Consider the following 16,621-nt stretch of genomic DNA (forward strand, 5'->3'; position numbering starts at 1 on the left):
ATCTCCTTCCATGCTGATTAGACCACACTTGTGTGTCAGGTTTAGGAAGTAATCATGAATATCACAGACTTGATATGACAAATGGTAAGGTCACGGGATGACCTCCCTACCAATTTCCAGGTGCCTTCTCCTATAAATATGGAGACCCTGGGAATTGATAGGGGTTGGGAAAAAATAGTCTTGTAAGAACTATATATTTTGTAAACCAATTACCCAGAAAAGATCAATAATATTGACTAGTGGAGTAGAAGGATTTTAACCTTCGAACCACTTAAAAAACGTGTTGAGGGTCACCTAGTTCTTCTCACAAAGATTTCATATCTGCGGCGGTTCTACTTTCAAGTACTAATCTCTTTCTCTTCTTCTCTTAATTACCTGTTGCCGAAGAACCGCGTCAACAGTTTGGTGCTTTCATTGAGAGCAAGTCCAATTAGTACTACCACAAACATACAACTATGGTGACCACTCGATCCAAACATGGCAACGAGACAGAACAGCATGATGGGCAGGAGGCCCACCATGTTGCCCTCCCCGAGGAGCAAGTTCCTGAAGTCCAGCAAAGGCCAGGAAAGCAGCCGGCCGGCCAAGACGACACTGGTAGTTCGACGCCCCGGCCGCCTAATCCGAATCCAGGTTATTATACTGCGCTAGAGATGGAGAATGCTCAACTGAGGAGCCAGCTAGCAGCAGCTGGTCAGCAAATCCAGGATATTCTGAGTCGACTACCCCCTCTCACAACCAACGGTAACGTTGGAGAGAGGCAAGGCGAGGCTCCTAAGTCTCGCCGGAGTAATCGATCCAGGCATAGCCGTTCGGGTAGACTCCCTGCAGCCAACTCCACCCCTTCATCACGCCATCAAGAGGCGAACTTCAGGGAAATGCCTCAGACCGAACCGCAGCAGTACAGCCGTTCGGTTAGGACATCAACCCCTAGCTCTCAGCCTTCCTCGAGGACACCCGGAAGAGATAGGGGAAATTCCCAAAGGAGGGCCGAGGAGATCCGGAGACGTCAGCCCGTCCCCGAAGAGCGTCCAGTTCCTCGTCCAGATCGCCCAGCGCGAAACCATCAAGCTGGCAGGGCCGAGAGGCCCCCACCAAATTTAGTCCGTCCAGACGGCACTAGGATCGCCTCTCCGGTCAGGCATCCTCCTTCTCCTATCAGATATCCGTCTCCTCAGACCATCCGAGACATCCCGACCTACGGAAATAGTAGGAGAGACCCGCCATCGGCCGGGCCTTCCCGGCGCAGCAGGGTGCCGGGGGAAGGATCAGGTCGGAGCCGCCAAAGACGCACATCAAGCCTGTCCAGCAGGAGTCACTGGACCGGTAGCGCACGGAGTGATCTTTCGGGAGGAGACCTGCGACAGCGACTAAGTTCAGCACAAAGTCACCATAATACCCATGGAGGCGACCTTCGAGATCGCCTCAACTCTCACAGAGAGGATCGAGTTAGGGATGGTAGCCAGGCCCGCTCAGTTGGGGTCCGATCCGAAGTACGTAATGGCGGGAATGCCCCAAATGACCTATCTCCAGATAGGAGGGGCAATAACCCGCCTAATATGTACAACGGGTCCGGAGCTGTTGAACCGCCCCGGAATAACCCAGGATCTCAGGACAAAACCTTAGAGCGCTTAACTCAAATGGAGGAGCTGATGAAGAAGCTCCTGTCAGAGAAAGAAAAAGACGAATATGATTCAGGGGATGAGATGGAGCTCTTCGCCCCCAACATAGCAGCAACGGCATACCCTTCTGGCTTTCGTATGCCTCACTTGTCAAAGTTCAACGGGGATGGAGACCCATCTGACCACTTAGGGATGTTCAACACCCTAATGATGGCTCATAACATCGGGCCAGAGCTTCGTTGCTTGATCTTCCCTTCCACCCTAACTGGGCCTGCCAGGCAGTGGTTCAAACAAAGTAAAAGGCAGTCAATCAGCTCCTGGAAGACCTTTTCGGCTGACTTCAAGAGGGCATTCCGCGCCTCTCAGGCCGCCAGGGTCCAGGCCGACTCCCTAGCTAACGTGAGACAGCAACCTGGAGAAACGCTAAAAGCCTACTTGAGCAGATTTGCAAATGTCGCTGCTCGAGCCAGAGACGCAGACGACAGCTCCAAACTCATGGCTATGAGGACCGGGATCCTAGTAGGCGGAGATCTGTGGAAGGATATTCAAAGGAGGGGGGTCAGCTCAGTTAGTGAATTCCTTAACAGAGCCCAAGAATGGATAAACTTGGAGGAAGCTGAAGCTTCAGCCGCGGGGACCAGCCAGGTCCTCGAGAAGCCCGCTGGGGCGGGAACAGAGATCGTAGTCGCGATTCCCGACGTCACGCAGAGCAACCAGCCCGGTGGCGGCAAAAGAAAAGGAAATGGTGAAAACGTCCAGCACGGTCAAAAGAAGAATAAGTCCGTGGATAAATTCAAGCCCGTGTTCACAGCGTATACCGAGCTCACCCAAACCAGAGAGAATATTTTCCTGGCCAACGCTACGCGAGTCCCCTGGAGAAGACCGGAGCCAATAAAGCACCCTAAGGGAAAGAGAGACGCTTCCAAATTCTGCCGTTTTCATAACGACGTCGGGCACAATACCGACGACTGCAGACACCTCAAAGATGAAATCGAGACTCTCATCCGAGCAGGTCCGTTGGCGCAATACTCGCGGAACAGGATCCCCACAGGTCGACCCGCTCCGGAGATCCCAGCCAGTCAACCTGGACCTCGAGTAGATCAGGACGTCCCTCCCCCCGTGGTCGAGGGAGAGATTTCCACCATCTCTGGAGGGCCACACATGGCTGGCACGAGCAGAGGCGCCCAGAAGAGGTACATAAATGAGTTGAAGGCCCACAATGGAGGGGAGTTCATCCCGGAACAGCGTCAATCAAAACAACAAAGATTAGAGAAACAACCAGTCACTTTCACGGAGGAGGACGCGGGCCATGTCCAATTCCCTCATAACGATCCCTTGGTCGTAGCAGTCCAGCTCGCCAACCGGAGAGTAAGGAGGGTGTTGGTAGACAATGGGAGCTCGGTGAATCTCCTATTCCGTTCAACCTTAGAAAAAATGGGTCTAACCGTCTTCGAGCTAAAGGCAACCTCGATAATGCTATATGGTTTTTCAGGCGAAGGGTCAGCAGCGATAGGAACGATCGAGCTGGTGATCACCCTAGGCGACGAATCCCGAACAGTGTCCAAACTGCTCGAATTCGTAGTCATTGACTGCTCCGCTGCCTACAATGCAATTTTGGGCCGACCAACGCTCGTTGCTTTCGAAGCTATCACATCCGTCCGGCACCTCGCCATGAAGTTCCCTACTTCGACAGGGGTCTGCACTATCAAGGGCGATCAGCTCGCTGCCAGGGAATGCTACAGCATTTCCATGAAGGGAAAATCTAAACCCGGGCAGGTGGCGATGGCCATTCAGGATGAAGAGGAATCGCAGGGACCCAAGGCGGCCCCTGAGATTGAAAAACCTCGGGTTTCCGAAGATGAAAAGCTCGCCTTAAGCGAGGACATTGACCCCCGAGTAGGCGAGGACAGGTCCGAGCTCCAAGCTATTGAAGATCTCGAGGAGGTAGGCATCGATGAACAAAATCCTTCACGGACGGTGAAGCTTGGAAAGAACCTCTGCGATAGAAGAAAGGCGGATCTTACCGCGTTTCTGAAAAAGAACCTAGACGTATTCGTATGGTCGCACGAGGACATGATAGGGATCAGTCCGAGCGTAATCATGCACACGCTCCACCTAGACAAAAGCGTCCCTGCAAAGTCTCAAAAGCAGAGGCGTTTAGGGACAACCCGAGCCGAGGCCCTTGAAGAAGAAGTGGCCCGGCTCAAAAAATGTGGCTTTATCCGCGAAGCCAGATTTCCCATTTGGGTTGCCAATCCCGTGTTAGTTCCAAAGCCCAATGGCAAGTGGCGGACCTGTATTGATTTTTCCGACCTGAATAAAGCCTGCCCCAAGGATTGCTTTCCGTTGCCGAGGATCGATCAACTGGTGGATGCCACGGCGGGGCACGAGCTCATGTCCTTCATGGACGCGTACTCGGGCTACAATCAGATCGCGATGAATCCAGCAGACCAGGATCATACCAGCTTTATGACCCCGACTAATGTCTATTGTTATAAGGTCATGCCGTTCGGTCTTAAGAATGCTGGGGCAACCTACCAAAGGCTGGTAAATAGAATGTTCGCGGATCAGATCGGGAAGAACATGGAAGTGTACGTCGATGATATGCTTGTCAAATCAAAGACTGCCACCAACCACGTTGCCGACCTGGAAGAATGTTTTAACATACTGCGAGAATACGGCATGAGGCTCAATCCTCAGAAATGCACTTTCGGTGTCGCATCGGGGAAGTTCTTGGGTTTCATAGTCAATACCCGAGGAATCGAGGCAAATCCCGACAAGATCAGGTCACTGCTCGAGCTTCCATCCCCCAGGTCGCGGAAAGATGTCCAAGGCCTCACAGGAAGGGTGGCGGCCCTGAACCGGTTCATTTCCAAATCGACCGACAAGTGCCTGCCTTTCTACAACCTGCTCCGCGGAAACAAGAAGTTCGAATGGACAGTAGAGTGCGAGGGCGCATTCCTCGACCTAAAAACGCACCTAGCTGAGCCACCTGTGCTATCAAAGCCCAGGGTAGGAGAACCTCTTTTCCTCTACATGGCCGTGACTGAGGACGCAGCTAGTGCCGTTCTGGTGCGAGAAGAGGACCAGGCTCAGAAACCGGTTTATTACATCAGCAAGAGACTCCTCGGAGCTGAGTCAAGGTACCCGTTGATGGAAAAGCTGGCGTTCTGCCTAATCACGGCCTCGCGAAAACTCAGGCCATACTTCCAGTCCCACTCTGTACACGTCATGACCGATCAGCCTCTAAGGCAGGTTTTGCAAAAGCCTGAAGCCTCGGGACGCTTGCTAAAGTGGGCGGTCGAACTCAGTCAGTTCGAGATTTTCTATACTCCCCGAACTACCATAAAAAGTCAAGCCTTGGCCGACTTCGTGGCAGAATGCGCGGGATTCCGTGAGATCCCATCGGAAGATTCACAGCAGCTCAAATCCTCAGGCTCATCGTGGAGGATCTTCGTTGATGGCTCATCTAACGAGAACGGCTCCGGGGCCGGAATCATTCTGATATCCCCAGAAGGACATAGATTCCATTCGGCGCTGAGGTTCGGGTTCAAGGCGTCCAACAACGAGGCAGAGTACGAGGCCTTGTTAGCCGGACTTAGGATAGCTAGCGAGCTAAGGGCAAGCTCTGTCCAGTGCTTCAGCGACTCCCAGCTCGTGGTGAATCAGGTCTTAGGCGAGTATCAGGCGCGGGGTCCCAAGATGGCCTCTTATTTGGCTAAGGTAAAATCCGAATTGTCTACGTTTGGGCAAGGGTCGATCGAGCAGATACCTCGGGAGCAGAACGCCAATGCGGATGCTCTCGCCAAGCTCGCCACCTCGGGGGAGGCAGAAACCCTGGGGTTGGTGCCAATTGAGTTCTTGGACAAACCAAGCATAGACGGAGATCGAGCGGATATTGAGATGATTGACATCAGGCCAACCTGGATGACCCCCATTGTTGAGTACCTCGTCGAGGGCAAGTTACCCGAAGGGTGCAACGACGTACGGCGAGTCCTTTATCAAGCTCCGAGATATACGCTAGTCGAGGGGGTGTTGTACCGACGTGGGCATTCGTTACCTCTCCTCCGGTGTGTTCTTCCAAGTGAGGCGAAGGCCATCCTGCAGGAAGTTCATGACGGATTCTGCGGAGATCACACTGGGGGGCAAAGCCTGGCCTTGAAGATCCTTCGGCAGGGTTTTTACTGGCCAACTCTGTCCAAAGACTCGATCTCATACGTAAAAAAGTGCGACAAATGTCAGCGGTTCGCCGCGGTTGCACGAGCCCCCCCGGCCGAGCTAAAAATGATATCGTCTCCCTGGCCCTTCGCCATTTGGGGCATAGATCTAATAGGCGCCCTGCCCACCGGAAAGGGTGGGGTCCGTTACGCCGTGGTAGCCATTGACTACTTCACAAAGTGGGCCGAAGCAGAGCCGTTGGCGACAATAACATCGAAAAAGGTGCTAGACTTCGTGGTTAAAAGCATCGTTTGTCGATTCGGCCTACCCAAAAAGATCGTTTCCGACAATGGCACTCAATTTGACAGCGACCTGTTCACCGAATTCTGCGAAAAGAACGGAATTGTGAAAAGTTTCTCATCCGTGGCCTATCCCCAGGCGAACGGCCAGGTCGAAGCTGTCAATAAAACTCTGAAGGCAAGCCTCAAGAAGAGGCTAGATGAGGCAAAGGGGATCTGGCCAGAACAGCTCCCCCAAGTTCTGTGGGCCTATAGGACCTCACATCGGACTCCCACGGGTCACACTCCTTTCTCCCTAACCTTTGGAAGTGAAGCGGTCCTCCCCGTGGAGGTAAAGGTCCTATCGCACAGGGTCCGGTCCTACGAACAGAACAAGAACCACGAGCTCCTATGCCACTCCTTAGACTTGATGGATGAGAGGCGAGAGGATTCACAACTCCAGCTCGCCCATTATCAACAGAAAATCACTCGCTACTTCAACACTAAGGTCAAAAGACGTGCCTTTAGCGTCGGCGATTTGGTCTTGAGGAGAGTTTTCCTGGCCGGGAAAGATCCCAAAGATGGGGTTTTGGGACCAAGCTGGGAAGGACCATACCAGGTCATCGAAGTCATCAAAGAAGGGACGTATAAATTAGCTCGACTTGGTGGAGGGGCGGTCCCGCGGACTTGGAATGCAATCCACCTAAAGAAATATTATCAATAAACATGTGTAAGACCTAGAAGGTCACCTCCCATGTATAAATAAAAATCAAATGTTTCTCGTTATTTGCAAGGGTAATTTTAAAGTAACAACGAAAGACCCTTTCCCAGTTACTTGGGGGGCATATGGTACCCGGATATATCCAGGTCTCCTTAACGACTTAGGTGTTAATTTTTATCTATGGATAAGAATTATCACAAACTAAGTCCTATCCTGGTCTTAACCAGGTCATAAAACACAGAAGTTAGCTAAAATTTGTTGACTGAGGTTCTTCTTTAAAGAGCCCGGGATACGGATAAAAGTTGACGCGATCTGAGTTTTTTCAAAATAAGCTCCTGGTCTTAACCAGGTCATAAAACTTAGAAGTTAGCTAAAATTTGTTGACCGAGGTTCTTCTTTAAAGAGCCCGGGATACGGATAAAAGTTGACGCGAACTAAGTTTTTTCAAAATAAGTTCCTGGTCTTAACCAGGTCATAAAACACAGAAGTTAGCTAAAATTTGTTGACCGAGGTTCTTCTTTAAAGAGCTCGGGATACGGATAAAAGTTGACGCGATCTGAGTTTTTTCAAAATAAGCTCCTGGTCTTAACCAGGTCATAAAACTTAGAAGTTAGCTAAAATTTGTTGACCGAGGTTCTTCTTTAAAGAGCCCGGGATACGGATAAAAGTTGACGCGAACTAAGTTTTTTCAAAATAAGTTCCTGGTCTTAACCAGGTCAGAAAACTTAGGAGTGAACTAGAAATTTGTTGAACGCGGATCTTATTTAAAGAGCCCGGGATACGGATAAAGTTAACTCGAACTACGTTCATAAAAATAAAGAGATAAATTATGACCAAATGCATGAAAAGATATATGTAAAACTGGTTGAGCAAATTGTCTCGAGGCGGAAACGCCTCACATAAAAAAGAGAATTACAATAAAAAAAAAAAGGGGAGTGTTCAAAATACGAAAACAAGAAGCATCCTAAGCCCCATCAGCTGGCCCTTTGGAGGTCGCGGTCTCACCCTGCTCCGCCGCGGCAGAGGCCTCTCCAGTCTCCGATGGAGGAGCCTCCTTATTCAGGCGGGCTTGAAGCCGCGGCAACAGGAATGCCCAGAGGTCCGGCGGCATGAAGGAGAAGTCCGCGTCCGGATTGTGGGACCAGCAGTGATAGAATAGGTCCTGTAAGGACTGCTCCGACACGACCCGCTCGTCTTTCAGGGCGGCCTGGGAGGTCTGGACTTCGGCCTTCGCCACCTCAAGGTCTGCCCGCGATGCGTCCAGGGAGTTTTTAAGCTCTAGGTTCTCGGAGCGAAGCTTCTCTAGCTCGGATGCGGCCAGGGAGCGTTTAAGCTCTTGGTTCTCCGAGCGGGCCTTCTCTAGCTCGGCTTTTGAGGCCGCCAAGGCATCTCTCGCCTCCTGAGACTCCTGGAGGGCAGTCTGGCGATCTGCTTCCAAACCCTCGAGCTGGGCCTTGGTCCTAACGATGCCTCTATAGGCGGCAGCCATGCCCTGCAAGAAAAGAGTGATAAATTAGCAAACTGGAAGGAGAAAGGCGGCGGGTGAGTGTCAAAGCCTTAGAAGAAGGGGGCACTTTACCGTTAAAGTCATGTCCATAGCGGACTCTATAACTCGGACCGGGCTCGTGGTTTCGATGGCCCAGAGCTCCTTCTCCCTGATATTGTAATAGTGGCTGACGGCGTAGCTGGCCGACTCGTACACCGTACCCCGGAATGCTTCGGGCATCTTCTCCAGAGCCCGGGGGTCGACCGGGATACGCACGTCCGGGGCTGCCGCGGCCAGATTCCCGACCTCTATTACCCCGTCCTGGGCGGCCAGCGGAGATCGTTGGGGTGGCGGATGCATGAGTCCTGTCCTGGCGACAGGGAGGTTCGCCCCCGCGACCTGGGATGACGGGTCTCTCTCCTTCTCCGTAGCTGGGGATTTGGTGGAGACCCCGGTCGAGCTCTTGGACTCGCGAAGCCTCTTTAACCTCGGCCCCGCTGGGGGATTCCCACCAAACACAACGCCCCGCAGACTATTCCCGGGCTGAGACATCTCCTCTGCCAAAGAGCAAAAAACACGGTTATTAGCAATCATACAGAAATAAAGGCAATAAGAAAGCAAATACTAGGGGAACCCTACCCCCCGAGCTGGAAGAGCCTAGGACGATTATCTCACGAACTGGCGAAGGTTCTAGGTCCGGTTCTGAATCGGGGCTGGACTCTTCTACGTACTGCCTAATCCCCGGAGCGTAGACGCCCCTCTGAAGCGCAGGCCACGTGCGTAAATTGGTCCCGTACTCCTCAAAAATGGCCGACCTAAAGGCTAGGGTATTATCTACTACTACGGTACCCTTGGGCCGACTCTCTTGGTTGTCCAGCACGAGCTGGTCAACGCAGTGGAGCAGAAGCGTGTCCAGGTCCGGATTCCTTGGGTGACGATGGACGAGCTGCCTAGGGTTGAACCTAACCAGCCGGGGGTCTGCAGTGGCCCTATCTACGTTCTTAAATAAGTAAAAGTTACCTTGACCGGAAGGACCCGCGGCTGCTCCGGATTGGGCCCTCTCCTCGATCATCCCCTGGGCGACCTCCAAGCTCCTCTTCCTGTTCCTCACCAGAGAAACTTCCTCACCTTCTTCCTCGCCTTCGTCATCTGCGACCTCCTCCGCGACGATCGGCCTGTTGTCGCGGGCTGGGGGAGGCCCCCGGGGCCTTTTCAAATTCAAAGTCTGATTTGGGAAAATCAGCTTGCAGAATACCATCGTCTCGTCCGTCACGAGCACGCGGTAGTCTTTCTCACTGGGAGGCAGGTTCGCCAGTGTGTCGTATTGACCCCCGAGGGTCACGGACTTTTCGGTCCTCGAGTAGATGGCTGCAAGGTTGGTTGAAATCAGAATTGGAATAAGGGACGAGCTAAAATAAGATAACCGTTAAAAAGCGAGCTAAATGGAGGATTACTTACGAGGGCGGTTGAAATAATGATGATCGCAGTTCCGGAACCCAGTAGACATAAAAAACTGGTCTTTGAAGTCGTTTGGATGGCTCGGCAGCTCGATCACTGCTGCTGTGTTAGGGAAGCGGGTTAAGTAATAGAACCCGTCGCCTCGCCCCCGCTGGTCCGGGCTGGCTTTGAGGCAGAAGAAATACAAGATATCAGCAGGAGTGGGGACCTCCCACTCATGCTTTTGGAACAAATACCTCAGTCCCGCCAGCAGACGGTAGGAATTGGGGGGGAGCTGAAATGGGGCCAACCCCACGTAGTTCAGAAAATCAGCAAAATACTGATCCAGGGGGAGGAAGGCCCCTGCCTTGAAGTGTTCCCCGCTCCAGGCCGCGAACGACTCGTCGAGCGGCGTGCAGCTCCTCTCCCCATCCGCAGCAGGTCGGGCGATCACGGAGGTCTTCCCTAGAGGAATGTTGTGATTAAGGAAGATTTTGGTGATCTTTGCCTGGCTGGTTATCTTCGAGACGATTCTCTCCGCCTCGAAAAACGCGTCAGGAGCCACCTCGGCCTGCTTCTCCACCGCCGGTCCAAAGTGAGGAATTGGTGAGCTGGTCACCACCGCCTTTCCTTTATCCTTCTGGGAGGCCGAACTTCCCACATTCTTCTGTGGCAGATTTCTCTTTGGAGCCATCTGGTCGCCTATCGAACAAAAGAAAACACTTTAGAAAAGGCGACCCAAGCAAGAGAGTGAGGCAAGTATTAAGTACACGAGCTGGGGTAAGCCCAGCCCGTGGAGAGTGGTGCCACGCGTTCCAAGGAACACGCGCCTGTGCCCTCAACAGATCCCAGATTACTCGGAATTCGTGTGTCAGATGGCTCAGAGTAAGAAAGAAAAAAAAAATTTGCCTTGGGGGGAAAGTTTCAACAGGCAAGGCGTGGCAAAACCGCTTTTAAGGCGTATTCCCTAAGCTACCCGGTTTTTGCACCCAAAGTTCCTACGGATCCTACCCAGAAATTGTTCCTAAGAGAGAATCAGGGAACCCATGTTCTAAGGCGATGTCCCATGGCAAGTATGCCCTAATCAAAGAAGGGCCATCACCCTCCATATCCGCGCAACCCAGAAAACCTCTGCATGTGGCTACAGTAAAAATTTTTACCTAGGCTACAGTGGCATGCTTTCAAAAATAAACAGGGATAGAAGACTTACAGTATAGGGTTGGATGGTGAGCGAGGTTGCTGCGCTGGTAGGAGCTTCGTTGGCACAGTAGTCTCCAAGGCCTTGAAGGAACTCGCACGCTTAAGCTTCGTGAACAGAGAAGATGAGAGCAATGGAAATGAGGGGTTTGCTCTTCGGAAGGTCAGAGAGAAAAGAAGGAAATTTGAGAGGTTCTGAATGGTAAGGTGGTCCGTGCGTGGGATGACCACCCCCTTTTATACAAGGGGGGATCACGTGTAAAAGGCTCCTGGGAGACCCTCCACTCGAAATGTGAAACGACGGCTGGACAGTAGGCTAGGCCATTTAATGCGGTTCTCGTAGAGTGTACCGTCGCCACCCACGGCGTTCCACGTATCAGACGCATGCGAAAAGCATGGAATGCGAAGGGTTGTGGGAGAAGTCTAAAAGCTCCTACTGTGGTCTCCCATGTCTGACGTCATGGACCACGAGCAGGAGCTTGGGGGGCAGATGTACGCCCTGGATCTCCCACGGGCTGTTTAGCAGGACGATCCTCGGACTAAACATGATTTAGCCCGAGGCTCCCACAGGCCAGAGGCTTTATCTTCAGGACGGGCCCTTTCTAGCTCGAGGGGATGGAGCGTCCTGCTCCGTCCTGTTGTTCCAGGAGCTGGGAACAACATCCGACGACCACGGACGGATCAGCTCGGGTTATGGATTGCTCCGGTAGCGAGCTTCTCAGGAAGCTCTGACCCTATGGGAAGTCAACACGCAAGATAAACGTGCATAATCCTGCCATCACGTGTCCGATATCCCCCTGACTTCTCAGACACGCCGCAGGAACGTGCGTATTCAGACACCCACGGACGGGTTGGGCCGTGCGGCCCATTATCTCCTTCCATGCTGATTAGACCACACTTGTGTGTCAGGTTTAGGAAGTAATCATGAATATCACAGACTTGATATGACAAATGGTAAGGTCACGGGATGACCTCCCTACCAATTTCCAGGTGCCTTCTCCTATAAATATGGAGACCCTGGGAATTGATAGGGGTTGGGAAAAAATAGTCTTGTAAGAACTATATATTTTGTAAACCAATTACCCAGAAAAGATCAATAATATTGACTAGTGGAGTAGAAGGATTTTAACCTTCGAACCACTTAAAAAACGTGTTGAGGGTCACCTAGTTCTTCTCACAAAGATTTCATATCTGCGGCGGTTCTACTTTCAAGTACTAATCTCTTTCTCTTCTTCTCTTAATTACCTGTTGCCGAAGAACCGCGTCAACAGCAGGTTTTTAAATTTTGGGATATATGAAAATACAGTAGTTATGCTGCCAAACTTTTTATAGAATTAAAAGTACTCAATAAAATTTCTAATTTAATAAATAGTGAATTGATAAGTAGTATAATATATTTTTAATTATGATTAAATAAAATTAACAATAACATTATGCAACCAAATTTTAATAAAAATAAACATTAATCTTGAAATTTTATTTAAATAAGGAATAAATCTTAAAGTAATTAAATAACTTTTAAACAAATCTTAGAAATTTTGTGTAAATTTATAAAACTATTCAATAAAGCATAAGTAAAATATGTTATTTAATAAATACTAAATTAATATGTAAAAAATAATATTTGTTAGTTCTGATTAAATAAAATTAACAATTATATTATTAGAAAACCAATTTTATACATAATCTTAATAATTATTAAAATTAATTTAATGGTAAAAGATTAACCATTAATTGTAATTAAATTTAAAATTAATATTTGAAGTTAGAAAAAAATATGTCAAATTTAAATAATTTTAATAATATTTACACTCAAATATATTATAGTTAGATATCATAAAACAACATAATTAACTTCAAAGAGCATAAGACATTATAAAAATTGTTACACCCAGATTTCGAGACCTGAGATTGTGACCTCGAAAGCTGGATTCGTCAGATGTGAGCTCATGATATTTAAAGTGCATGTTCGTGATCTAGGTGCCAAACCCTCGAAGCAAGGTGGCAACCTCGAAGATTTGTAACCTCGAAGTTATTTCTAAGCTCGAAAGACCTAGCATTGGAGTATATCCGTTGTCGGGTGTCTTCGGATCAGGTAACCCGAGCTTGGCATGGGTATAAGCTCGAAATGTAATAGCCTCAGTGGTATTTATCTGCTCCGAGATGATCTTGGGGTAAGGTGGCTAGCTCATAATTTACTTAAAGACCTGGTTCGACATGATACTGATTACCGATCTCGAACGACATAATGGGTCATCCGATGAGACGTGTTCCATGCATTTAAAGATATTTATTGTCGTAACTCCCCTACATTAAAGGGATATTAACTAGTCTGTTATATGCCTCCTGGTCTTCAGGGGATGTTTCCTTGTATATAGGAGTTACAGAATTTAATGTCATTATTCCCATTAATGAATAGGAGTATCTTCCCGAAATATGTGGGAACGAACTCTGAGAACCCTCTATGAATAGATAGATCATGAGCACTTAGAGGGGACGATTTTTGGTGATCTGGAGGGAATTTCTGGAGAATTCATCCCTGAAGAATTTCCTGAAATATCCAAAGTCTTAATAAAATTGACTCATGGACTAGGCATAGTTAACTGCTGAACCACGTAAAATTCTTGTTGTTATTCTATATTATTCATCTATGCATAGTTCTTGTTGTTTAATTGCTCTACGTTTTAAGTTGACGAAAAACAGCATCAACAGTTTGGTTCTTTCATTGAGAGCCTTAAGCAATACAATCCCTGATTAGCTATGGCCACGAATGATCAGAATATTTCTGAAGAAAACTATCCACGGTGCCCTGGGAAGGAGCCGATGACAAATCCTGAACTTGAAGAGAGAAGTGAATCCTCCGATTCTCGAGGACCTCCAGCGCCTCCGGCTACCAGGGACAACGAGGATATGTACTATAATCCCGAACGGTACGTCCCCATTATAGAACTTGAAAACTGACAGTTAAGAAAACAGTTGGCTGAGGCTAAGAAGCGGAACGAAGAGTTGTCTAGGTTAGCTACGGATGCACAAACGGCTCAGCCTCAACCTCCGCAGGAGAACCAAGACCCACCTCCGCAGGACGTTCATGTTCCTCCCCGTAGACCTCGTGGACGACCTCGAAAAAACACTGCCACAAGAAGAATGAAACAACCTCCGCCACTGGCAAAACAACCTGCTCCCTCAAGACCCCGAAGGAATACTCAGGCTAGGGCTCCAGTCAACTCAACTGCCAAGTTACCAGCAGAAGCTGGGAATAACCGAGCCCCTGCAGAGGCTCGGACTCAGATTCCTGGTAACGCGCAAAATAATACCGAGTCAGCACGGGTAAACTCGGGACCATCCAGACCCCGAAATGGGTGGCAGCCACCGTCACCCATACGATTCCCTCCATCGCCTATAAGATACCCCTCACCACCTCGAAGGAATGCTCAACCAGCTCAGGGTGATGAGGAAAGGCGGGTAGGATAGAAACAAGGAAATAGAGAAGCTATCAAGGAGCGGAGAGGCGCCCAACCTATGAGAAGCCAAATGTCTCGGTCTCGCACTACAGAGACGAGGCGGCATGATAGAAATCCATCTCGGAACAATCATGCGACGAGCCTCACTAGTGATGACTCAGGGGACACCAGATCAATCAGCGTGTATGATCAAGGATGGAGAAATACTGGAAACTATAGGAACCGCTCCAACCTGCGAGAGCACCTGAATCAAAATCGGGGTAGTGGTAATCCATCGAACCCAGACCTAAGAGATCGCTTAAATGGGTGTAAATATCCCCTGTGAAGACGCGAGCTTGGAATTGTGATCAATGATAGCCAATTTTAGGCGAGACCCCCTGCGGACCCAGTTCAAGAAAGAATTGATCATCTGGAAAGGGCATTTAGGCTCTTGCAGAATGAGCGAGGTCGGAGTCGGGATGAGGATTCTAATGAGGAGCTCGAACCATTCGCTCCCCATATTTCCAACACTCATTTTCCTCAAGGGTTTCAGATTCCTCATGTCCCGCCTTTTGAAGGGAAGTCCGACTCATACAGTCATCTGAGTACATTTAACACCATAATGAGAGCAAGTAATGTGGGTTACAAGATCAAATGCATGTTATTTCCAGCATCACTTACAGGACAAGCAAAAAACTGGTTCGAGAAGTATAAGAGACATTCAATCACTTCTTGGGATCAGCTATCAAAGGATTTCAAGAAGCAGTTTAGAGCCATGATCGGGGTAAGACCCGAAGCATCGACCCTGACCAACGTTCGGCAACAACCAGGTGAAACGTTGAAGAGCTATCTTACAAGGTTTAATCTGGAGGTCGCCCAAGCTCAGGATGTGGATGACAGCAGTCATCTAATGGCCGTGCAAGCTGGGGTAATGCCGGGAAGTCCCCTCTGGGATGATATGCAAAGAAAACCTGTGAGGTCCTTAACCGAGTTTAATAGGCGAGCTCAGAGGTTTGTCAATGTAGAAGAGGCAAGGTCAACGTTGAATATGACTTCTCAGCCCATAACTACAATGATAAACGTGAACTTTTCCTCAGCCTCGGCAGACCCATCAGCCTCAAAACCCCCTGCAAAAACCCTTCTAAAAGGAATAAGAATGAAGGAAGTAACCCCGAGGCGGAAGGGGGAAAAAGAAGAAAGGGGAAAGATATTTTTTTGTGTACAAAGTGTACACCGAGCTCAACGAGTCTCGGGAGAATATATACCTGCCTAATGAAAACCAGGTACCTTTCAGGCATCCAGACCCCATGAGAAATCAGAAGTCCAAGAGAGACTCCAGCAAGTACTGTCGATTTCATAGAGATACTGGGCACACTACTGATGAATGCAGGCAGTTGAAGGACGAGATCGAAGGACTGATCTCGAGAGGATACTTCAGACAGTATGTCAGGAACCAGAATAATAATCAGGCTTCTACTAGCCAGAGGACAGCTGTGCCACAGCATGCTCAAAACAATAATTCCCGAGCTAGAGAAGAAGATAGGCCCCCTCAATTGATGGAGAAGATGTGATAACCATCTCGGGCGGACCTCATCTCGCAGGGACGGGCAAGAATGCCCAAAAGAGATATGTGAACGAGCTAAAAACTGGGGACGGGTCCCCTTATGAACCCGAACCTAGAGCTCCAAAGTACCAAAAGATTGAATCTTAGTCGATAACCTTTACTGAGGACGATGCGTCCCATGTTCAGTTTCCCCACAATGATCCACTGGTCATCACTCTCCAGCTCGCGAATAAGAGAGTTCACCGAGTTCTCATTGATAATGGGAGCTTAGTAACATTCTCTAAAAGGCCACCTTAGAAAAGATGGGACTCGCGCTTCGAGACCTAAAAGCTTGTGCAACGACATTGTACGGTTTTTCAGGAGAAGGGATTGCTTGTATGGGGTCCATTGAACTCCCTGTAACCTTGGGAGACTACCCAGTCTCAGCGACCAAGATGATGGAGTTTGTAGTAGTGGACCTACCATCAGCATACAACGTGCTGCTCGGTAGACCCGCCCTAGTAGGGCTGGAGGCAGTCTCGTTCGTAAGGTTTTTGGCCATCAAGTTCCCAACTTCTAGTGGCATCAGGACATTAAAAGGAGACCAGTTGGCCAGGAGGGAATGCTATAGCATTTCCATAAGAGGAAAGAAGCAGGCGAGCGCCCAAGCGCTTGTCATTATTCAGAATAAAGACGGGACAATCTTGGAGGTAGATGAAGAAATCGACCCAAGAGTGGA

This window comes from Humulus lupulus, chromosome 6 (assembly GCF_963169125.1).
Source record: "Humulus lupulus chromosome 6, drHumLupu1.1, whole genome shotgun sequence".
NCBI lineage: Eukaryota > Viridiplantae > Streptophyta > Magnoliopsida > Rosales > Cannabaceae > Humulus > Humulus lupulus.